The following is a 25,211-nucleotide window of genomic DNA, read 5'->3' on the forward strand; positions in this document are numbered from 1 at the left end:
TGAGCCCCCTCCTGCCCAGGCTGCCCCCCCCCAGCCCCCCAGCCGCCCCCCCAGGCCCGGTGCCCCAGCCCCTGCCCCAGCCCCCTGCCCGTCCCTGGACACGCTCCAGCCCCTCCGCGTCCCTCCCGCAGCGAGGGGCCCAGCCCTGAGCCCAGGGCCCGAGGGGCGGCCGCACCAGTGCCCCGCGCAGGGGGACGGGCACTGCCCGGCCCTGCCGGCCACGCTGCTGCTGACACCGGCCAGGGCGCTGCTGGCCGCCTCGGCCCCCTGGGCACGCCGGGGGCTCACGCCCAGCCCCCCCAGGCTGCTGCCCAGCCCCCCCGGGCCCTTTTCCCCCGGCCCTGCCCAGCCCCCCGGCCCAGGCCCGCAGCCGCTCACAGCAGCAGACCGGGCCGGTCGGTCGGGCCCCGCCTGTCACAGCCCCGGGCTGGCTGGGACTGACCCCCCGCTTGTCCTGCACGTGCCACGCGGTGATGCTCAGGACGATCTGCTCCATAACCTCCCCGGCACCGAGGCCGGGCTGGCCGGGCTGTAGTGCCCCACTGCCGCCTTCCTGCCCTTCTTGTCCATGTTTGACACATTGGCCACCCCCCACCCTGCTGGGACCTCCCCGCTGAGCCAGGGCTGATGATCAGTGATGGAGAGTGGCCTGGGAGCTCCTCCACCAGATCCCTCGATACCCTCAGGTGGATCCCATCAGGCCCCATAGACCTGTGTGTGTCTTAAGCAGTGTAGCCGGTCACTGAACATTTCCCTTTGGATTCTGCTCCCTGTCCCTGCCTCCCAGCTCAGGGTCTACGAGCCTGGAGAGCAACTTGTCTTACTATTAAAGACTGAGGCAAAGAAGAAATTAAGTACTTCAGCCTTTTCCTCGTCCTTTGTCACTATGTTTCTCCCCACATCCAGTAAAGGATGGAGATTCTCCTTAGCCCTCCTGTTGTTGGAAATATATTTATAGAAACTTTTAAACTGTCTTTTATGTCAGTAGCCAGATGAAATTCTAGTTGTGCTTTGGCCTTTCTAATTTTCTCCCACATAACCTCACATCTTTGTAGTCCTCCTGAGTTGCCTGCCCCTTCTTCCAAAGGTCACAAACTCTGCTTTCTTCCCTGCGTAATTTCCTGGTAATGACCCTGAAAAGAATACCATTTGAAGAACATCGGACCACCTAGTTGAAGAGCCTGGAGAGGGAAGTCAATATGTCAATAATTTTGTCTGTAAAAGAAAGAGCAAGGTAGTGAACAAGATTTTTTATCTGATGGTTAAGTGGCATTTGTATTGCATTGGATGACTCAGAAATGTCATCCTTCCTCACTGATGATCTTACCCCTTTTATGCTCTCTCATTGGTGGTTCACATGTGTTGACAAGAGTACTCCCCATGTATCTGAGGTACCGCTGGAGATGCAAAACTGCCTGTTTTACACATTATTTAAAATACTTAACTTCTCAGTATTGCCTGGGTATGGGTGATCAGCCTTCAGTTTGCTTTTGCTCTTTGAACAGGGTCTCTTCTGGCCTCTCTGTCTTCATCGTTAATAACTAAGGCATCCGAAGACTCTTCATGCGTGGGCTTCACAAATTTACTATCTTCCTATTCCTGTTATTCACCCTCAGGTTTTATTCTAGGCCATGGCTTCCTTCAACAGATTTATATATATTTATATATATATAAAAAACCTGTATATATTTATTTGTATTTCATGCATTGATCTATATTTTTGCTCCCAGATACTCTTAATTTACGTAAGAAAACATCAAAAATACTAACATTTTTGCTGAAATTTGAAGTATCCCAGACGCTTTAGAAACTACTAACTATACAGGATCTTTGCTTTCTTAAATGATGAATGCAATACTTAACTTGGCCTGGATAGGATTTGCTCAGCAGCAACTAAATGACTACAGCATTAGACTGTGGTTAATATGGTCTGCTTCTTACATGTTCAAAGCCCAACTCTGTAATTTTTAAAAATTTGTTAAACATATATTGTGGTACATTGTCAAAACAAGGTCATCACAGAGATTGTCTGGAAAATATTACTTTGCTGTAATTTACCACACAGCTTGCCAAATGGCTGCATTCTGTAACTTGAGTTACAAAAAAAGGACCATAGGAGTGCACTGTCAGCAGTCAATTGGCAGCTTTTTTAGATATACCACGAACAAGCATGGTGTTCCTTAAAACTGTATGTACTACAGCTAGTGGAAACATGGCATTTTCTTTAGTGGTATTGCTTAATGTAAGGCAGAAATTCACAGGATTAGAACAACATTCATAACATCAGTTCAATTTAGATGTCATGAATATTTTTGATTGTGGATAACTGCAAACTCATGCAAACCAATTTGTTTTCACCTTTTAAAACCAAATCCTTTCTTGAATTAACTGACATTGTCTTAGCTTAAAAAAATAGCTCTTTAAAGTTTGTCTTTTAATCTTTGTTTTTAACATAATCATCAGCCTTCATATATGAGGTGTATAACCTGGGATTTACTATGAATTCTTCCATTTCCTTGTCATGCATATCGAGGCTGTGACCAAGTGTTTTCTTTGCAACATTCTAAGGATCCATTCATTAATTGACACCCCAAATCCTTCACATACACTCTGATATTTTACTTGTTTCCTGAAGCCAATCTGCATGAGCTTAGTGTATTCAAGCTCATCTTCAAAAATATTATTTCTTGTGTACCATGCCATGCAGGTGACACAAAAGTACTTTGAGTTGCTCCTCTGGGTCTCATGTAGCCGACAAATCTTGTTTGAGTTTTCAGGAGCAACATTATGTGGACTTCTTCATATATTCTTTTTTCTTCTTTTTTACATATATTTCTCACCTTCTGTTCCATGACTGATGTCTCCTCTCATTTCCTTCCCTTTGGTTACAGGTTCTCGTATGCAAGAAAGATGTGTAAACAGACTTTGTTGTCACAAGCAAGACATGGTATTAGGGTATGATCATAGAATCAGAAATTAATTTACACTGGAAGAGACCTCTTGAAGTTATCTAAGGAAAAAATTCCTCCTCAAAGCATGGACTAGTCTATCACAGAGAATACTCATTGATTTGTGTTGGGTTTTTTTAGTAAGAGAAAGCATGCAGAAGAATTATTGGGCTAGCTAAACTGTTAAGAGAATGAAGAGAGGAACAGAGGAAACAAAAATGAAAATTGAGGCCAAAAGTTTTTAATTCCTCACTTTCTTTGGACTTTCTATATCTGAATGTTAGAAAGGAAGTCCTATTCATACAGTTAAAAAAAGAAAAAAAAACCAAACCCACAAAAAAACCCAAAGACAATGAAAAAAGCAGCCCTAAGCTGATTATATAGTATTGAGCATTTGACAGAATAAGATGGAAGTGGTTGATTTACAGGCAAATAGATGCAGTCTCTCTGACTCATTAACCTTGGTACAGTTATGGGAATTCTAGGTCCATTAACTTTGTTTTCTTAACAGGTAAACTAGTTAAAAACAGTTCAGTAAGAAGCAAGAAAATTCCCAAGTGAGCATGATTGCAACTACCTCCTTTTCCTGCCTTTCCCAGGTGGTAGCTGATAGAAGGCTTACATAGATGCTAAATGGGTCTTGTTGACTCACTGCCATTTTGGCGACTCGTTTTCCCAGGTCAGGTGAAGCAGAGATAGGAGTGGCTTATCTGAACAGAGGAATGTGGGGCATGGGTATGCTAGGACAAAAAGTCCTGGAAGGAGCCAAACCTGGAGAGAAGAATTTTCAGGTTGGAGTTTGTTCTGCATTAGCTTCTCAACAAGCTGACCTTAAGGAGGAGTACTACTCAGGCTTCCATTCTAGTGTGTGGAATGCTTATGTAAGATACTGAAGTAAACCAGAATTTAAAATAACAGTAATGTGTTTCTAGACTAAAGAGTAACCTTAAAGTGAATTCGTTAAAATAGTTTTAAGTAAACAGCATAAAACTTGCATGCAGGGGAATGCTGCAACAAGACAACTGCTTCTGTGTGTCCAGCTCTCATTGGCAGGGAGACCAGCTATAGGCTGCTTTGATTTTCAGTATAAAAGTTTTGCAGTTTTAAAACTATATTTTCAAAAATGTCCTGCCCCATGCTAAGTGGGGTCAGAGGCAGCAAGTCATATTGCTCCTGACTTCACCCACAGTCTGGTTCAGTGCCTCTCCTTAGCTCCAGCTGTCTGTCCCAAAAAGCTGTGCTTTGGTGAGATCTGTTCTGCCTCCGTAGACAGGATCTTTCCCCACCACTTTCTTGTACCTTGTTTTGCCTAACACTCTTTTTGCTGTACTTGCCAGTCTACTTAGCATGAGCCCCACGCGCTCACCCTGTGATGGGTATAACATGTATCACAACCAAGCATTTTATTGTGGTCCTGGCTTGAAAATGGTCCTGGCTTGAAAATAACAGAGTCGCCTGTTACGAAGACCAAGCAGATTTGCCTGCATTCATTATGTAGGACAGGAATTTGTGACATTGGCAGGAAGAGGGAACATGCAAATGTTATGGAAGCAAATTGTGTTAGCAAAAAAGAAATAATAAATGCTTGGAATTGCCATCCCATTGTGTTCAAAAAGGTGTTTGAAGACAGCCTCCTGAATTTTTACTTCTGATAAAGAGAGTCATTCCTAAATCTACTGCACTTCAGGCCTTTGGTTTGACAGAATTAATCTTGTTTTCCTTCTGCTATGTGCCTGGCCATCATGTATAGATGTTCTCCAATATTTTATTTATTTTTTATATATATACTGCTGCTTTGGGGAAGTCGGTTTCCATTCCTTGAGTAACCCATTACATGAAACTGCTTCTGCCTCACCCAAGGCAGTACAGTCTCCTGAGTGACTCTTCGTGGCACGCTTAGCTGCAATTATGAATGTGGCTATATGAATACGGGACACATTTATCTCTGCTGCCACTCTGAAATGTTCCTTGCCCTGCGCAGTGTTTGCAAGCAGCCTGTCTTGCACACTGTTATCAAGTGAACAGCAGAGCTTTAGGCTAGCTTTTCTCTTTCACAGTGAAGAAAAATATGTAGGACTATTACATATCCTCTGCTCAATAGAGGGCACATGCTTCATTTTCCTGGGACTATGTAGCAATCAGCTGATTATCTTATTAAGTGTTCATAAGAAAAACATACGTATGGTGGTTTCATCATTTCTTGATGTGTTACTTGGTCTTGCTTAAGACTGAAAACAGAATATGCTTCTGTTTGGGTTTTCTTTCTGAAAACTGTAAAAATCCAAGAAAAGCGTGGCATCTTTTTGGTGATTCTAAGCAGGAACTTGTCAAAAACTGTAGCTAAATTTACTTCCTGAAATCTATATTTAATTGTATAAGTGAACTGTTTTCTTTGCATGTATCTGCCAGGCTTGTCAGAAAGAGGAGACATAGATCCATCAATACAAATCAGTCAGATAAGCCTTAAGAAAATTTGTCTTCATGTATGAATGTTACTGTAAACCATTTTGAATACTGAAAATGTTGAAACTGAATGGTGTCCATGCTTTTCCTGCAAAGTTTACAGTTTCTCAAAGCAGACTTTGTACAAATAAGTGCACTCGTTTAGTAGAGGGAGTATCAGAAAATGTGACACTTAGTCCTGAAAATCAATAGCTGTTGGCATATCACAAAGTCTAGCTTTTTGAGTAGTTATTCTCCAGCCATATATATCTAAGGAGCAGTACCAAGATTAATCCATTAATCTGTGGCAGGGATGCTTAAAAAGCTGACTTAGCATGATATGTCTACCCCTTCTCATTTTGATAACAGCTGGAAATAGCTGATTATGAAAATTAAAGTACACTTGGGACACGTGTCAGCTTACAACCATTCTCTGCAGTCTCCCACAGCAACCAGAAAGCTCCCATAAAGCCCTTCCAGCCTATGAAATGCCATTTACCAGCTGGGAATCCAAGGTGCACCATAATATTCACTGCTAGATATTCCAAAGTGTTCCTTGGAATCCTTTAGCTATTTGATTGAATCACTTTTCTGACTTCTTTTCTGTGAGCAGAACAATGTAAAGAAGCATGTAACTCTGATATCTGGATGTGTGATAGACTTCCTTCACGGAAGGTAACTTTCACGACTTCTGCACTTGATGTTGTTTCAAAAGCATCATAATGAAATCCTACATTATTGTAGTCCCAGCAGAATTACTGAAATCTGTTTGAAACGGGGAGTTTCCATGGCGGAGGTGTTATCATGCAGCAGATGGCTTGCCGTTGTGAGACTGGACTCTGTACAAGAAATGACTGGCAAGGTCACGGTAACTTTTCTCCTTTCTCCAGCGTATAGGTACAGTCCCATGTGTTTCATCTGAGCCATTCCCACAGTATAATATTAATATATAAGGGTAATAAAATACTCAGAAATACATATGCATAGCAGATAAATAAAGCAGTGAAGGCCGTTTTAAGCTCTTCATACTTATGCTGGTAATATATTAGTCATGCAGATTTTGCTACTGCAGCCAGAGGGATGACTCACACAGGGCAATAAGACAGTGAAAATCTGGCCTTAGGTGACTTCAGAAACACATTATACTCATGGACTGAAATAATTATAATTTCACAGTGGCAGTTTTGTTTTAAAAATGCCATGTAAAAACTGTGAAAGAACTGAATCATGATGTGACCAGCTTGAATTCAAAGCAACAGTTCTTCAATTATTTTAAGAGTTTGAACTTGCAGTTTAAAAGAGCTCTCTAAAGCAGACAATTGCTTGTTAGAACGCCACAAATAATTGTCACCCCATCACTTAGATGTTGCTTCCCTTGTACTGCTTTTCTACTGAATAATAATGTAGGTTGTATTTGGTTTAAGACTTTGTGGGGAAAATTGTTTTTTAGTGCTGGTTATGCAACTGACATATACAGCTTAAGCCTCTCTCCACCTCTGAGGTTAAGCTGTTCAACTCTGCATAAAGAGTTTTGTGGCTCATTATTTGTGTAGTCACCTACCTGTAGTCAGATGAATTAGTGCTGTTTACTGAGAAAGACCTAGATGTTTGTACCTTTGTCTGCTGTGTCCTAGCTGATCTAGAATACTAAATATCCCACGGGAGGGATTAATTTATATTTGAATAGATTTTTTTCTTTCTTGCCAGCTATAGCTTAAGTGTTCATTTTGGCAAATAATTTTATGATTAAATATTTCACTGATGGAAAATCCCAGTATGTGGAATTTTACAGAAGTGTGGATGATTATCATTAATGCTCTGTTTGTCCAGTCGGAAATAGTAAACAAAACCCATTATTGAGGATTAGGTGTGATAACATTGGTGACAGTGGTAGACAGGAGCACTAAACTGTTAACAGCGGTATGTTTCAGCTTGTCTTTCACCAATGAGAAAAACTGATCTTTCTGGGAAGGTGCATTTCTTCACTACAACAGAAGCAATATGTTGTTGTGATGTTGGTTTTGCAGTTGTGAACCCAATTTGAACTATCCAACACGCAAAGTCATTTGCTGTTTTTGTTTTCTGAGTTATGTGCCTCAGATCGTTACACTTTGGGGTGTACTGGCAGTAGGCAAATGAAGTCTGTGTAGTAGACTGAATGTTGTCTGTCCAACCCCTTTTGTCAAATATTGTCAAATATTTCTGGTTATGTTGTTCTCGCCATGCTAGTGCTTTTGATGAACTTTTGGTCCCTGGTGCTTTTGATGAGCCTTAATAAGTCTAAGTCCAGTGTCTTAGATATATGGATCAAATAGAAAGAGTCAGTCAGAAATTTGCCCATGTTTGGGCAGGTACAAGCAGGGATCTGCAAACAAAACACAAGTGTGTTCAGGCTGCCAGTGTTACCAAGTGTGGTCTTTATTTATTTATATAAAATGTAGTGCTTTTGAGAGTATGATGTTTGCCTGTTACTGGGCCTTTTCATCAACAAAACAAAGTACTATCAGGACACTATCCTTTTGCACAACAGTAGTGCTTTCACTCCTTAGGAAAGGAGTTACCTAATCCTAGAGTGGGTCAAACAAACAGGCAGTTCAGAGGCTAACCTTTTTGTCATACTTTCATTGCAAACACTCCAGAGAGAGATAAAAATGGAGCATGGAGTAAGTTTTGTAGCCAGGAATAGTTCAGTTTTCAAAAGGAAAAAAAAATAAATTAAAAAGAGCATCTTAGATAATCGTTCACAGGCAGAGAGGTTGGAAGTTGTGTGTTGGCTTTAATAACTTTTTTCCATTCTCAGTAAATACAGCTATGTGCCAGCATTTCCAGACCCAAGCATTCTCATTCAGCAGTCACGTGTTGGGCGTGTAGGCAAGTCACCTTTCTATCTTTCCAGAGTTCATGATGAGGTCTACTTTGCGTTCGTTCTTATTGTGTTTCCCAGGAAACAGAAACAGTGTAGAATAATAATGGTTTACTAAACACCTGGGAATATCATGTTTGATGGCGAAGTATGCCCATGATGATATTTTTCCTTGGCTTTGTATAAGTATCATCAAGGGTGTTGTTGTTTTGGTTTTTTTTACAAATTCCAAATACCAAATAGTAACTGTTTCTGTTGGAAGTCAGGAGAAATGTAGGAAATCTTGTTCACAAAGAACATACAGAATCCCATTTTGGCTTCTTTGGCAAGTATGCCATCAATCCTTCCTGTGTAGCTGAGAGGTGCTGCTTTATGGGTATCTCCTGTGTGATCCTGGCTTATGTTCCCAAATGTAATATTAAGAAAGAAATATAAAGGGAAACTTTAAATAAGAAGTAAATTGTACTTTCCTGCTTTAACCACACAAACAAGCAGAAATGGGAGGGATTTTGAACATTTTTTTTTTCATTTACCAGGGTAATTGAAAAGGATGAAGTATTTTGATTCTTAACAGACCTCATTTTTCAATGAATTTGTGATCATGCTCGAAAAGCTTACATCATTTTAGAAGAGATTACAAATCTGATAGTTGCTCACAATGTTAGAACTATGAAACACCAGTAGAAAGAAGGATGTGTCTCCGCTATGCATTGACATTTCTGTTACGTATAAACTCTATCTATACCAGGGAAATAAAGTTTGCTTGTGTTACACATTTATTCAGGTTTGGTGAAACCATAGAAAATCACAGTGAAACCAGAGATTTAAAAGCAGCGAAATAGAGAATCGTAGCAATGGAAAAACAGAGATTCCAAGTCAGGTGAGGATACAGTATGTCAGTGTTTTCTTGGAAGAGGACATCTTTCTGTGAGTCAACCTGGTAGAGAAAGAGAGGAATTATCAAAACATGGGGAGAAGCAGTAGGCAGCAGTTAGTATCTTTGGCTTAGTAATAAAGAACATAACTGGATAATGAATCAAGTTTTACTTAGATACATTCTGGCCCCTCAACCCAAAATACAGTACCATAGATTTTTAAAGGAAGGATCTCCTGCTCACTTGCCTTTTCTGGTCTTGTTGAATAATTAAAATCTGTCTGCTCAGTATGATTCACCTATGCAAATGGCCATTAGGGCACAACAGCTTCCATGTCAGATATCTAACACAACCGCTGTGTTGCCCTTGAATAATCATTCTGCAGAATAACATCAGCTTAACTTAATTTCCTCCACGAGAAATTTCTAGGTTAACAACAGGACTCTCTGGAAGAATTTTAGTTAATAATTTTCTCATTGGCAGGTGATGTTACACCAAAATAGAAATACAGTGCTCAAAATTTTAATTTCAGTCGAAGTTTCTGATGCGTGGAACTTGGTATATTGATCCAGACCAGCCATTGGAAATGCAGAGTTGGCAAACTGTATAGGAAGTATCTTTATAGAAAGATCTCAAATATTTACCTGTTGCACTTAGATCATGTATATTGTGGTTTGTTAAGGTACTTTTCTCATGATAGCAAAAGAAAAGTAAAGAATATTCCAACATCCTTACTCTACAGAGTTGTAGAGAGCCAAACAGCAACGACACAAGACAACCATGCTTGAGCCTTTCAGGCTGCTGATACTGCTCAGCAAGGGGAACCCATAAGGTAGGGACACCAATGCTAACAACACTCTGACCACCAAAATGGGTCACTTCTCTACCTTCTCTCCAAGATCCTCTTGTAGTGTTTTGCCATTCCTTCTGCTGCCCCTATCAATCCCTACTCTACTGTATACCTTGCAGCTTCAAAATGTGTGAACTGAGAATGCTGTAATGAGTAGTTCTAGAGGTGTACTAGGAAGTCCTGGGATGAAGTTCATACAACACATCTTCCACAAGTAAAGCTTCCGCAAGTAAAGCTTCCACAAGTAAAGCTTCCGCAAGTAAAGCTTCTCCAAGTAAAGCTTCCACAAGTAGCCTCTGCTGCAATTTAACATTATTCTCTCATAGTGGACATGACTCATGACATTAATACCTTTTTGTTGATATTGCTGTGGTATATATATAGACTTTTTGCAGTGATGCCTAGGGGACTATAGGAAAGATAGTCAAAACTCCTCTAGGCAAAAAAAAAAAAAAAAAAAAAAGATCATACGTGTTGGCATAAAAAGTTTCTGCCAGCTGGGTGTCTCCTGAGTCAAATAATATGATGAAACTAAGCCTGGCAGATGAAAACATCCCAGCGTGGAAGGGCCTTGATGTCTTCTGATTGCTATGGTAGGGAAAACACAAGTGAAAACACCGCTAGAAAATACTACTCTAAGTCTTTTTATAGACTGATGTTTCAAATGGTGTCAGTAGAGCTGTAAATTGTAAGCTTCTGGCACAGGTTGTAACATTCCAGAAAAAGAATATTTTTTTACACAGAATCAGATTTAATGTTTAATAACAAACAGTGTGAATGTAGCCCAGTGAACTTTAACACATCAAGGACAGTGTTCTCAAATAAAGTGGCCTGCAAAGGTAGCAGAGTTCAGTTCTGGTCTTGTAGACCTTTGAAGCTAGTTTGTTTAATTTGGGGCAAGTTTATATACATGAAAGAGAACTGTATATTTTGGCTTTGGAATCTAGATTGCTGTTTAACCACCATTCATAATTATGGTATTACTTATTAATCTTTGTAGCCTTAGGTCAGTAGAGGTCTGAAATGCAGCTGCATGGTTCAAGCATGACAACTTCTCTTTTATTCTTTCTAGTGACAGATGGTTTTAAAAATAAGCATTGCAACAGCATGTAATACTTATGTGTCATTTTTTCACAGCCTGTCGCAAAGTGCTTAAAAAAATATTTGAAATCTCTGTGTTGTAGATAAAGAAAGTGAGAGAAGAGAAGCGTCCTTACTTCTCTGTGAGTACGTTAGGATGGGGCAGAGTCAGGATCCAAAATTAGGGCCCTTCAGTCCCAGTCCAGCGCTCTGTTTACTCCAATGTGAAAAGAATCACAACATAAGCATATTCTGAGTGAAAAAAAATCTAAATCTTGTCTAACAGTTCTATAATCCTTTGGTTATCCTATTATCCTTTGATTGATGAAGTCTTTGAGATGCTAACCAAAGTTAAGATCTATCCTGCATTCTGAGTTGCTTTTCTACAAACTTAGTCCTCTAGCTATTAGAATTTTCTTTGAAAGATTCCACTCTGAGGAGGCATTTCTACCTTAATCTCTAAGAGCTTCCCATTGACAACAGCTCAAATGCTCTGTTGAATTTTCTGTTAAAGCAGTTCCACTGCCTGAGAGTAACTTGCTGAAATTCAAGTCTGTGAAGGGTTGTTTGGGGCTGGTATTTGAGTAAGCAGTATTCTTCTTGTCTGTTTTTAAATTCATGTTATATATTCATTGTTAGGTTAAGATGTTAATGTTTAAACAAAGTTCCTTCAATAATAGCACCCACTTTTAAATTTAATATAGGTAAATGTAAATATGCTTATTATTGTTTTTTTTATGTTTCTTAAAACAGTTTACTTGAAAGTGTTTAACATTCTGCGTGTCTGCAGAGTCCTCTCTCATTTCCTTGTCCATTTTCCTAGATTTTTCCATGGTAGATAGGATGCTAAGTTCTTACCACAGGGCAGACACCTTGTAATTTTCCATGTGCTACTTAGAAGTTTATGTGAGATTTGGAATTAATCACTTACACAGTTCCCCCTCATAATGTGCTTTATCTGTTACTGATTGACCAGGGTAAGTAAAAAGTTCTTAAACTATTGATGATGCCTTTCTATAAATTAACAATGCCATTAATCTGCACTCAAACAATGAATTATTTTCTTGAAAAATCTCTCCCTTGAGTAAGGGGGTGAAACCATAAAGTCAGAAAGGCTTTTCCTATAGTGGCCCTTGCAGTGCTTACATATAAACATGTCCTCTTGCTTCAATGTGTAAATTTACAAAGGAGTGAGGACAGTAGCTGAACGCCTTAGGGAGATGTAAATTATACTGGAGCCAGAAGCTTTAATCCTTTTTCTGCAGGAAAGAAGACTTTTCCTTTTTGTTATCAGATGGAACAGAAGGAGGGAAGATCGATTCCAGTAGTTCCATTGGTAGCTTTGCCGTTATCCAGAGAAGGATCAGGGGGCAAAAGGGAGAGGAGGAAGTTATTTTTAGGAGCATTATTTTATGTTCACAAACAGAATTTTGCAGGTAGCCTCTTGCACAAACAGAATTTTGCAGATAGCCTCTTGTTTTTCTGTTATGTACACTGGAATGAAAAAAACTCCCCCAAAATACAAACTACTTCAGTAAATTTATGTATCTTAAGAACTAACCATATGTTAGCTTCAGCGATGACCTGAGGTAGTTCATGAGTGGAACAGCCATAGTCTTCTGTCTCCAGACAGATTAAATGCCAATATGAGACTGTACAAAATTATGAAAATAGTTTTCAGATTACCCTGAAAAACATTTCTCCATAGGAACTTCATATGTAACTATTAGAAACTGTGAATGTTTAGCTTATGCTGGATTCAGGAGGAGCACTTCCATTTTTCTCGTCCTTAAATAAAAGAACAATTATAATTTACTGGGATGAGGGCAGGGACAAAATGGAGTTTTGTTGAACATTGACTATTTAAGACTTATTTGCAGGTCACACAGTACCACAGAGGTTAAAACTGAGTAGATTGTGCTCACTGTCACACCAAACAACTCTCTGTTCTTCAGTGAGGGGTGACTGTTTCATCCCTGCAGTAGGCAGCACTGGTCAGGAATCTAATGTTTATATTGGCTTGTGTTAGAGGCAGTGGACCTATGAGTTATATTTTGTAAATCTATAAGCAAAAGCCATATTCAAAGTCAACAGTGTGTTTATAAACCAATCATACTTTATGCAAATCTTCTCTGGAATTTAAGAATTTCACGCATAACTGAAATTGTGGGTGGGATAAACTCGTCTGGCACTGATGACACCATTTGCTCTTATCATTTCACTTCCTAATTTGATACCTGTGTTCAGTGCACATTAGGAAAACATGCCTGTGTACCCAGGGAGGGAGGTTTTCTTTGACCACAATGCCTGCATCTTCAGGCAGAAAAAAACCAAGTTTTGTCTGTCTTTAACAATACGTTGTACTGGTAGGAGCAATTGCTTTGAAAGTCACGCTTGCATAAGGATATATATTAGCCATCTAATACTGAAATTGTCAGGGCTAATATCTCCATGATATATATATATATTTTTTTAATGCAGCATTCATTTCAGTTTAATCATTGGGAGAAATGGAAGATAATGCAGTGGAACACATCCTTTTTCTTCTCCTCCCTCCTGCATATATACTTCAGATATTTGAATTTATACCAATTACTTATAAACTTTGTTCTTGAATCTCTTTTTAGCTGAATTAATTCGTGTCTGTTGCTGACAGCTGGAGTAGTATTTTCTACCCACAGCACCACCTACTGAGACCCAGTGCCCACTCTTTTGAAAAGTGCTGTCTCCCAGCAGTCAGTAATCTTGTTACTTCCACCTTCTGCTTGCAAACGGTACCAAAGTCCTTTGTAATAGCTCTTTGCAACTTTTTCTTACCTTAAATCACACATAAAAGGATATTAAAACTGAAAAGGAAAGAAAATAAAAGTTTTCATTAAAAGCATGTAAGGTATTTGTATGGTGGCACTTTTACAGCATCTCAAAACTGACATACCAGACTGCAGCTGTGAATTAATTCTCTGCAATGATGTGAATAATGTGAAAAACATCTAAACATAGTGGCTGAATAAAGCTAATAATATTGCTTCTATACCTGAAGTTTTAAATACATTTCATTACACAGCTGTCTGATTATCTGGCAGAAATATTTTAAGACAAGTGTAGAATTTTTTAATTTGGCTGATACTTGGCAGTTCATTCCCGTGGAAAGCACTGAACATTCCCAAACAAAAATACTGTCGAGCCTCTACGTACAAAGACTGGCATGTCTCTGGTGAGCATAGGTGCCAAGTGCAGTCTCACTGCTGCGATCAGCATGGCCGTGTTGTGACTTAAGCTGTCCTGCAACGTTATTCTGTCAAAGTAGAAAAACATATTGGGAGTTAAAACTTTAACAATTATCACTCAACTAATAATTAATTAATAATGTTTTTTGGGGAAGAGGGAATGTGCCATGTTTTAACTGAGCTGCAGCAGAGTTTTGAACACCCTGTCACGTTGCAAACAAGCTTATCCTCTTGGAGGACAGTCAATTTAACAACAGACTAGGTTGATTTAGACATGGAAAGTAACTGTCACAACTCAAATGCTAACTTGTTACATGCAGTGGTACTGCTTCTGAGTATTGTCATAGCTTTTAAGGGCTGAGTAACCTTTTTTGTGTGGTTCCTTCAAGCATGAATAATATTAATTCTCTGCGTCATCTGAAGTGTCTTCTGGCTTCTTTCTTTGTAGCCTCTTCCTGTATTTCCAGGTGGTGTTTTTATTCTTCCATGTATTTTTCTTCCATTCCTAAAGATAATTTTAAATAAAATATTTTGGTTGTTAGGCTGGATATCAGGAAGAAAAGAAATCAAGAACTTTAAGTCAGGGAAGGTGGTGTGAAAAGGGAGAGAAAAGGGGAAGCCAGAGAATACTCATTTTCAAGTCAGCTTCCCCTGTGACTCATGGCTCACTCGTCTGACTGAATTCCTTTGTTAGAGTCAGTTCAGGCCTAGAGGAAAGAGGTTTCAGAAGAACAGAAGAAATGGAAACCTGTTTGATTGCTCTCGGAGCATAGAGCTTGAGATTGCACTGTGCAGCAATGTCTTAATGTGAGTATATGCTAAAAATATGTTCTTCTTCCAAGTATTCTGGCTTGCTAACCTCCTGGGATATGCCAGTTCATAAACTGGTTATGTCCACCCTGTACAAAGAATATAAGCAGCCTCTATTTCAAAGACATGTCTTGCAGTCACAAGACTTGAGCCTAGAAAGAGCTGGTTTTCAAGAAAACAGGGGGCCTTCAAGGATTTTATCTTCCTGAGGAGTGTAAACCGTGACTTTTCTTCTCAGATTCAAACTTTCTAAAAATGCTGTATTGCAGACTCTCAATTTAACATTCCTCTGATCCTCTGCAACTTTATTTCACCCTTAACCTTTTTCTTAATGTCGCTTCCCCTCTCCCACCTCTGTGCCAACCATCTCTCCCTGCATCATTTAGTCAGAGCCCAAAGCAAACAGCAGTATTGGTTTTGTTTGGTGTGTTCTGCAGTGTTGTTTAAATATAATGAAAAACAAAAGCCACTTTGAATGAAGGTAGATATTTGCAAAATTGCCTACTGAGAGTAAGATGGTTTATGAGATTGAAGATAACATAATGAAAGTCTGCAAGTCTCTGCATTATTGGAGCAGAGATAGAGATTAGTGTAAGAAAAATATGATAAACAAAAATCAAAATTCAGAGACAAAATGAACACAGGACAAATGCCAATGTATTTATAAAAGCATACTAATTTCCATCTCAGTTTTATGGCATTAACTGTTGACTGCTTACTTCAACAGGAAATAACATATATTGCTCTGTCAAATAGCACAGTATGCTATCAAAGGTAAAAACAGTTGCTTGGTCTTTAGCTTGCTCAGAATAATAATCTCTTCAGAATTGTCTTTTGTTTTCACATACTCATTATCATCAGAGTATTAGAGAAGTGATTGCCTTGTGTTTTTCATTTATATATCAAATCCTGAGGGATGGAATTTTTTGAATTTTAGTTTTCTACTTTCTGGACAAAGCAAATGTTCCTTAATTCTGTTTTAAAGAGATTTGGTGCAGGTTAGGGATTTCGAGAGCAGAGCAGTGCTGTTTACCCATGGTCTTGGTTACAGGACAAGGAGTTGATGCTCCTGGTAAAATGATAAGTATAGGACCTTTATCAAGACCTCTGTTGACATCCATCTTTTTTTTTTTCTTTTTTTTTTGGGGGGGGAGTGGTGGTGGTGCGGCGTGTGGGGCAGGGGAGAGAGAGAGAACATCAGTTATAAAATTAGCCAAAGTAAATTTTAATATGAAGAACTTTTAATGTGTGCAGCTGAACAAAAAGTCCTTTCTATTCCCAGAAAGGCCTCCCTTATTTTCGGTATAGGAATTCCAGTGACGACAATATGCAAAAGTATAGTAAATCGTACAACTTGCTGCATTTCTTGGGAAGTGCTTGATGACAATCTTCTTTCACATGTGTTCAATTTAGACAGTGAAAAAACCAGTAAAACACATATGATGATGGGGGATTTCCACTTAATTAGATGACTTTCACTTTCAGGCTGAACAGATATGCCCACTGAGAGGCAGTCTTTACCCACGGGCCAGCAGGAATGCTCAAAAGACTGACTTTTCTTAAAATTCATTCATGTGGGGGTTTTGTACCTATTCTGTGTGGACTTTCTTTACAATTAATTTACCTAAGGAGGGAGTGAGAGGGAATCCTATATTACAGTCTCTAAACCGTTTTGAATTAATGCTGTATTTTGAGCATTCACAATAGTAGCAATATGCTACAGAAACCAGAAAGCAAAGTATTAAGTAAACAGGATTGAGACTGGAGAGAAAAAAGTATTCACAAAATTTTGGGCTCGTTTGTTCTGTATGGATACTAATTTTTGTACCCTTAGGTACGAAATTTGCACTGCAGACACAAAAATGCTGTAAAACATAGGTTTTTAGGTTTGTTTTTGTTTTTTTTTTTTTTTTTTTTTTTTAGTATTAATTACTACTTTGTAATAAAAAAGATTAAAATGACTAATCACATGGAGTGAAAGGTAGAACTTCTGTTTTTCAATTCCATTCATTTTGCTTTCAAGTAAGATTCTGAGCTTGGTTGCTGGCTATGTGCAAATTAGGAAAGCAGGAGAAAATCTGCAGTGAGGCTACTGGGTCTGTGTAGGAAAGGTTCAGCCTGGCATAAACTGTACGCCTGAGGTTTTAATCTATTTGCCTGATTCTGTGTTTTCTTGCTGTACACTTACATCCAGTCAAATGAAAAGCAGAGATATACATGTTCATAAGGATACGCTAAATCATAGCATGATTCATGTAGTAATACTGCTGTAGCTGCAGTTTGCTCACAGCAAAATTTTTAGGATTAGATATCTTTTATTACACCAACTAATACAGTTGGAGAAACTAGGTGGGTCTAATACACAAACATTTTTGGTGATGAAGAACTGAAGAAGGGGGTGGTGTCCCTCAGACTTTTGCATTTTTTTGCTCATTAGATGGTTTACACAAATTTACTATGTCACTGAATGTCTTTGCTTCACTGTAAATTTTGTAAGTTGCCAGTGACCCAAAAGGGCCATAGTGGCAGCCTGCAATTGCTGGGAGATTTTGAGAGGGACCTTCTTTCTTGCCTAATGCTTTTCCCTGAATTTCCATCCAAGCGGCTGTGCAATGCAAAAAAACCCAAAAACCCATGCCTGTGACCCTCATCTTATACAGTGACATTTTATTCTTCAGGCCTTGGAGGTCAAGAATATGCCTGCGTAGTCCTTTCCTGGCAGACATAAACGTACACTTCTCATGCTTCAAGCTGGACTGAGGCCAGCCCTGAACAAAAAACGTTCAGCTGCAGTTAGAGTTGCTTTGTGTTCAAACTAATGTGGGACTCAGCCTCTCAGCAAGACTTAACTTTCTCAAGTACTACACGATGTTAGCCAAACTATACAGCTTTTGATCTGGGGCGAGCTCATATTCAGCTGACTGAAAGCATAAGACAGATGAAATCACATCTGTGAGCAAGATACAATACAAATTAAAACTGATCTTATGCAACATGGGTAATGGTCATGCATGGCAGAAGGTCTGTCCTCGCTGTGCCAGGGGGCCTGGGGACACAATTTTGCAGGCATAGCCTTTGGAGGTGGGCAGCAGAATGGGGAGGTGCAGAGAGGGAGAGCACGGGAAGGTGCTGGCACAGAGGAGGTGAACTAAGGAAATGACATTGTTTTCCTTGAAATGACAAAATCCGATTTTCTTTGCAGTCAAGAAGCAAATGCAAGCAAGCACATCCCCAAATGCAGTATGTAGGTGGCACAGAATCAATGCAAGTTTTGAGTTCAGATGATATTTCAGTGATAGCAATTGACTACATGAACATATTAAGAAGAAACAGAAAAGTAAAACATGGTGATGAGGTAATGTCAGTTAATAAATTAATGTGCATAAGCCACTTTATTCACGTTTGAAGTTCTGGTGTTGATTAATTTATCACATGGGAGGGGTCTGAGGAGGGCATTCGCTATTATTAGTATAGTTGAGCATAGGAAGGCCTTGAAACACCTGGTCACAGCAAAAACATCCCTGTTGTTAACATCCTTGTTGATAGGAACAAGTGAAATGTTGAGACAATACAGAAACAATCTCTAAAAGGAGACAGGTTGGAGACGTGTGACTTTAAGAAAAACATTCTTTGTGTCTGGCTTGTATTGCAATCAAAGGTAAGGAAGATAATACCATGTCCCTAGAAAAAAAAAGGGGCTGTAGAAAAAGTGCTTTTGTTCCATCTTGAAAGTAAATTGGTGATTAATTGCTTTAGAACTATCAGTTAAGCAGAGAAGGTATTTGCTTCCTTATATAAGCATCCATACACAAAGCCATTCTGCTCAGCCTGTTTTCCTTGAGTATGAGATTTAAGCTTGCACTCCACCAAGCTGGTTTTCAGAACTCTGTTTTCTGTCTCTGCTCTTTTTGCCTGCAGAATTACCAAACATCCGTGAGAAATATTCATTGTTTTAGGCCTGCTAAATGTTAACAGCTCTCAGTTTTACAGCGACAGAGCTGCAGAGGAGCTGCAGTCACCTCAGGGATGGAATGTAAACTGGGCTAGGCAGCTATCAGCTCACAAACAGCTCTTTTTAAAGAACCTACATCTGAAGTTGTTTGACTCTGTCCTACCAGGACAAGATTGGTCTCTGTGCTATGATTGGCAGGAGCATACTCAGTGTTTAAAAACTCCCAGAAAAAAATACTAAGCCATGGATATTTATTCCTCTCATTTTGAATGCTGCATTCAAGTTATCATGTAAAGAGAATTCTCCATTGCGCTGCATTAGACAGTGTATATCCTGCAAAATCATAGAACATTTTCTGTTCTTGCAGCCTGTTTTGTCGGTCAACTAGTGGTACATAGAATGGTCTGGATATCAGTTTTACTATTAAAAAAAAAAAAAAAAGGCATGGTGATTGTATGTGACAAGTTTTTCTTACTGCTTTAGAACTACCTTCTAGAGTAGTAAGTAAAGACAACTAAGTAGACAACATTAATTTTGAACCTAAAAATTCCATAGCATCTTAATCACCTGTGAAATACTTTCTTGTCTAAAAGCAAATTTTGTGCAAGGAGGTTAGTTTGGAAATTAACTTAAATTTTTTCCAGTAACTTTTTCTGGTTTCACTCCGACACAATGAAACAGAAGATGGTTCAAAAGTTACTGCCCAGTTGGGAACGGGCTTTGTTTTTCTTACAAGGTAGGGTTAGTGGATCTTGTAATTAGAATTACTAAATGCAGATTCAGTGGATTAAACATAAGTGTCTTGGGGGGGTAGTGGTTCTTCACTACTAAAGTCGTAAGAATTTATAAGTAACATTAGAACTAAAATAAAACAATTAAAAGTATTTGCACTAAAAAAGGCGGTTGTTAAGCCTTTGGTAGTGACCTTCTTATCCAAAGGTGTTCTGCAGTATCTGGCAGCTATCAGATAATCAGAGGAGCTGCTGAGAACTGAAGCAGTGCTGCTGTGGCTGGGAGCAAAACCCCTGGAGAGGAGGTGTTGGGGGTGGAGGCGCTTGCTGGGGGAGGCATCTCATGGCTGTCTGACAGAAGTTGCTCGGTGTTAAGCCTTTACATGGAAAAAAATGAAACAAAAATGGGAGATGAGGAGTCTTATTCACTCTCCATCTTGTAATTATTATCTGCCTTATTCCCCCTTTCCTTCAGTAGGTTTTTCCTTCCTGTTGCCACAATAAGTGGAATCTGCACCAAGGCCAGAAGTTAATCTTTTTGAATAACAAGTAATACTGAAGAAAACAGGAACAATTTATTATATTTATTTAACAAAATTTAATGCATAACAGCTTTGCCTCAGAGGCACGTTAATTACAAAAAAAATAAAATTGGGTTCAAATTCTGCTGGATGTTAACACAATCCTGGTTTCCCTAAGGTTGTCCTGGCTGTCCAGTGCAGCCTCTCTCACATGCACTGTCAGATCTCTTCAATCAAGTAGCAACCATAACTAGAGCCTCCCTACTGATGCCCAGCAATCATAAGAATCTTGAAGCTGCTTACAGCTGATACAAATAATGATCTCGCTCTAGGTGGTCTTATTAGCCCAGCCGTTTGGATTGGCACTGCTAGGAAACCTGTGCAGATCCATTTTTACCAGCCCGCCCCCGAGGGTGAATCTTTGCAATATAAAGTCATGTAATTTGGAAATGGCTTATGACAGAACTATACTCTGGAGTCCGAACTTTCATTTTAAAATACGTTCCTACAACTTCAGGATGTAGAAATAGACCAAACAACAACTTCAGCTTTACTCTGATGCAATAGGGTTTTTTCCTCATTCAGTTGAGAACTTGGAAGTTCCCTGGTAGCCGTGAGCTGCCTCGTTCATACCAAGATAAGGCTTTGAGAAATTCATGCTGTAAAGCCATAGGTTCTGGCTCTTTTTCCAGTTGCCTTTTTTCCTTAGGGATTTGCAGAACTGATTCAGACTTGTTAGTCTGTCCCACGCCTCTTTGCAGTCCAGGCACAGAAAGGCCTTTTTGCTTTAGTCAGATATACTCTAAACGCAGTGTTCCTGTCTGAACCCTGAAGATTTCCTTTAGTGCAGGGCCTGTTCTGTGTGTTCCCTGCCAGATTTAGGCTAAACCCTAAACTGGATTCTTGTATTTCTCCAGGTTCTTCTATTTATTTCTTGCAGCTACTGTAAGCCTTCTTTTTTTAACTGGGCACTTCTACCCAGAAAGTAATTTTTACTACGTACTATGTACAAAGTACTATTTTACTTTCAGACCCTTTGTTGTGTGTGGCCTGTTCCACATCTGCATGACTGACTCTAATCCTGTGGGAATAAATTTGCCAGTCTGACTTTAAATCTGGTATGAGACTTGCCTTAAGTCATTACCTCTACATCATCATCATCATCATCATCATGGGAAGGAAAACACAGTATTTCAATCGAGGAGAAGGCTTTACAAGTGGCTTGAAGTATATGTGTCACCTTCAGAGAAAAGGGCCAGATGCAGAAATGCATTATCATGTCCCAACCTAAAATGCAGTTTTTGATGGATGACAGAGTCAGTCCCCTGCCTCTGTACTCTCCCCAATCTACCCCAGGACATTGGATGTCGTCCTCCTGGAATGTTTACTTGTGTCTCATGAAACCAGGAGTCTGTGAGTTGTTTCTTGTCTTTCTGGCTTACTTTACTGGATTGCAAATCCAGTCCAGCCCATAGATTCCATGAAAATGAGTTACTAGTGAGTGCATTTCTGTTCCTTTTCAAGTATGATAGAGCAGGGCTATTTTGGATATTTTTTCTGTTTTCAGAAAAAGCCCAGGGATGCAGTTTAGAGACTTTTGGACTGAGGGGATCCATACAAAGTGAGAGGCAAGCTTGTGGCCTGGAGCTTCTCTCAAGAGGGATATGAGTCACCAGTCAACCCTGTGATCATTATGCATAGCAATACCAAAAACTATTAAAATAACATTAAAACTGTTAGAAAGAATTAGCTAGAGAATGTATAAATAAGAGAACACAAGGACACTGGTACACCTTTGTAATCACCACATTTGAAAGCTACAACTTGTTTTACCTGTTGTAGCTTTGGAACATCTACAGCGCTTAAAATTCACTGTGTCTGGATGTGATGAGTCCAATTCACTGGCTATTGGCTGTGCTTTGGGTATGACAAATTAAGTACCTCTTTAATTCCTATACACAGCTTGAAGGTTTTTGAAGTAGAGATCGGTTTTGAAATATTTGAAGTGTTGTAAAATGAAAAGACTGTCTCACATCCCATTTTTCCCCACCTTTTTCATAAACGACATAAATAATTTTATGTATTGATGGAAAATACAGCAGGTGAGTTTAAAACAGAAAGAGAACCTTTCTATTCTACTTTGAATAAGGGGATAGCCATTCTCAGCTTAACAAACTGATTTTGATGTTCCATGAATATATATCAGACATTTGAAGCTAATAAGTGTGATAAGTACAAGTATGATTGAACTGGTGCCCAAAGCATGGAATATATTTATGTACTTTATTCCTAGGGCCCCCTGGTACTAGTTTACAAAACTAATCTTTCAAATTGTAAGTAATTAAGAAACATGCAAAAAGCAGCTGACACTATGACAGTATACAACTGTGTGCTCAAATTCCTTTAGCATTTGGTGGGAGATTCTCATCAAGAAACAGGAATTAGACCATATGAACCTACATAACCCAGCCTTGGGCACAGGGAACTAATGTACTAGATAAAATACAGATAGTGTTTAGTTATTTTTTTAAATACAAAACCCTATGTCTACATTACTGTTTTAATACAAGTCTCTTTAACAACATCTGAGAGGTCCTTTTAAAGAATTAAGCTTGAATCACTTTGTATTTTTAGAAATTTTGCTAAGCCTGTTTTTTGACTACTATCTGCAAACCCACTTACTTGAGACGAAGTTAATGTGTTCTGCATTCTCATTATATGTTAGAAATTATGTGAAACTGTTACAGAAAACATTATATTCTTTAGCGCTCACCACAGCTTCTAGTCACCAAGTATCAAAACAGTGAAGGAGGCATTACAGAGTAATTTTTCAGGCTATTTTCATATGCAGATGCTCTATTCCAGAATAAATATCAGTTTATTTAAGTCATTTTTGTGTGAAGACAGTTAGAATAACAGTTATTTTAGGAATAAAAGACTTCGTCTGCAGTTCATTTTCATATGTTGGCGGAACAACTGAGCAGAGATTCTAGCTAGATAAGGAGGTTTCTGTGTTTGAGAAAGCAGTTCAGTTTGTACCCCTGAACAAAGTCCGTGGCAGCAGGATATAACTAAAATCTATAAATACTTGAACCACACTCCAGAACTTATTTTTACAATACTGTTTGCGTACTAAAAGTTGTACTTAATACCTAATCTATGTTATTGCTTTAGGTTAGTCACAGTTCTAGGATCCTTATCTTTTTGGCATATTTAATGTATTTTTCTTTGTCTGTTTCTAATCTAAGTTATTGCTCAGAGCGCTAGTGACCCAGTTCCTTCCCCCACTTGTTTACAGATCAGGTAGGTCTGTACAGAACAGATAAACTACAACTACTAAAAGATTATTTAATGCTGTTTAATAACCTATGTCAGCTGGCATGCTCATGATGGTTTTATTACAGGCGTCTGAAAAGTCCTGTCTTCAAGTGGAATCATCTTAAATCTTTACTGCTTGTTATAGCCTATGCTGTTTACTAATTCACATTGATTATTGTGGGTTCAAACTTCAATCTTTCCATTCGCACAACAAAATCCACAGGTTGTGTGTTCTGTTTTTGTTAGAGGGGGAAACCTTCTTCTGCTCTGTAATTATGAAGCCCTTTGCGCAGAGAAAGCAGCAGTTAAAGATACCTGTATCACAATAGGTTATATTGATCACTGAACTCATCATTCTCTGGGCTGTATTTTAACATTTAGAGGGAATCCGAATCAAAAATTGTCACATATATTTAAATAAGGCCAGCATTTCTTTAATACCACAGGTTACAAATAATAGAAATACTAGGGGACTTACCTGTTAGCCCTTGAAGAATGCTCAGTTTGTTTTGAGCAAATTTCGCTTTACGTGTTAAAAGTTTCTGGCAAAACTTGAATTAAATGTTCTTTTATATCATACCAGACTTCATCTTAGAGTAGCTCTTCTAAACAGTAAATGAAGAGAGATCCCACAGTCCTGTGAAGATCTTTCTGCACGTAAACCTCTGCTTTTTTCTTGAGAGTGTAGATGGCATGCAGGCTACCAACAGAGGTACTGGGGAAAAGTATAACCATCTACCATCACCAGCCTTCGGCTAGAGGTTACATTTTTAGCGTACCTGCTTTTTGAGCTGCTTACGCAGCCACTAATTCTGTAAACGTGACTCAGGTTACTGTTAACAGTTTAACTGTTTTAAACTGTGGTCTTTGCTTCATGTAGTGCATTTTAACTGAAGAAGAAAAGGAAAAACCCCTCACGATGATGTCCAGACCAGTGTTAGGGGACTAACCTCCGGGCAGAGTTTTGCTACTGAAGTATAGTAAAGCCAGAAAACACAATGTGTCTGTAATTACATCTTGCTTATTTATTTTTTAAGAACATAAATAGATATCCTTCACAGTTGGCTAGCCAGATAAGGAAGCATGGGTGACCCTCTGCTACCATATATAAGATATTAACCAAGGAGACACCCTGATGGCATCCTGACCCCAATTTATGGTGAGTCTACCCTCCGCGTGTTGTGATCCCTACAGGGGGGGAAATCTCCTGTAGGCACGTGGGTAGAAAGAGAGCTGTGTATTACTCCAGCCAGCATCTAGACTGCAGGGACTTTAGGTTATTTTTAGAACACAGTAGAAAAAATAGAATAGTTCCAGTTGGAAGGGACCTACAATGATCATCTAGTCCAACTGCCTGATCACTTCAGGGCTGTCCAATAGTTAAAGCATAATTTTAAGGGCATTGTCCAAATGCCTCTTAAACACTGACAGGCAGGGGGAATCAGCCAGAGGCATGGGGCATTGTCCATTTCCAACTGTTTACATAAAGCATCAGGATTTAACAGGCATGCTTCCCTTGCAGTACTTTTACTTACCAAACATCACATATCGCTGACCCTGGAGAGAGTCCTAAATTCAGTTTAGAGGTAATAAA

At 39.1% G+C, this 25,211-nt stretch overlaps 1 protein-coding gene and 1 long non-coding RNA gene across 4 annotated transcripts in view; one reads left to right on the forward strand and one right to left on the reverse strand.

Moving 5' to 3' along the window:
• ADGRV1 (adhesion G protein-coupled receptor V1) overlaps nt 1-25,211 on the forward strand; it is a 292,864-nt gene that overhangs the window by 167,576 nt on the left and 100,077 nt on the right. The gene's annotated exons all lie outside the window — the stretch shown is intronic.
• Nucleotides 8,075-24,775, reverse strand: LOC121080784. 3 transcript variants are annotated; one of them, XR_005825495.1, is made up of 5 exons: nt 24,096-24,775; nt 19,973-20,155; nt 14,652-14,790; nt 12,620-12,710; nt 8,075-9,190 (listed from the first exon to the last, which is right to left on the reverse strand). It is a non-coding gene; the product is annotated as an uncharacterized LOC121080784 (long non-coding RNA). The 3 variants fall into 3 exon arrangements; XR_005825494.1 differs by lacking the exon at nt 19,973-20,155; XR_005825496.1 differs by lacking the exons at nt 8,075-9,190; nt 12,620-12,710; nt 19,973-20,155 and adding an exon at nt 13,628-14,353.

The sequence above is a fragment of the Falco naumanni genome, chromosome Z (assembly GCF_017639655.2).
Source record: "Falco naumanni isolate bFalNau1 chromosome Z, bFalNau1.pat, whole genome shotgun sequence".
Lineage (NCBI taxonomy): Eukaryota > Metazoa > Chordata > Aves > Falconiformes > Falconidae > Falco > Falco naumanni.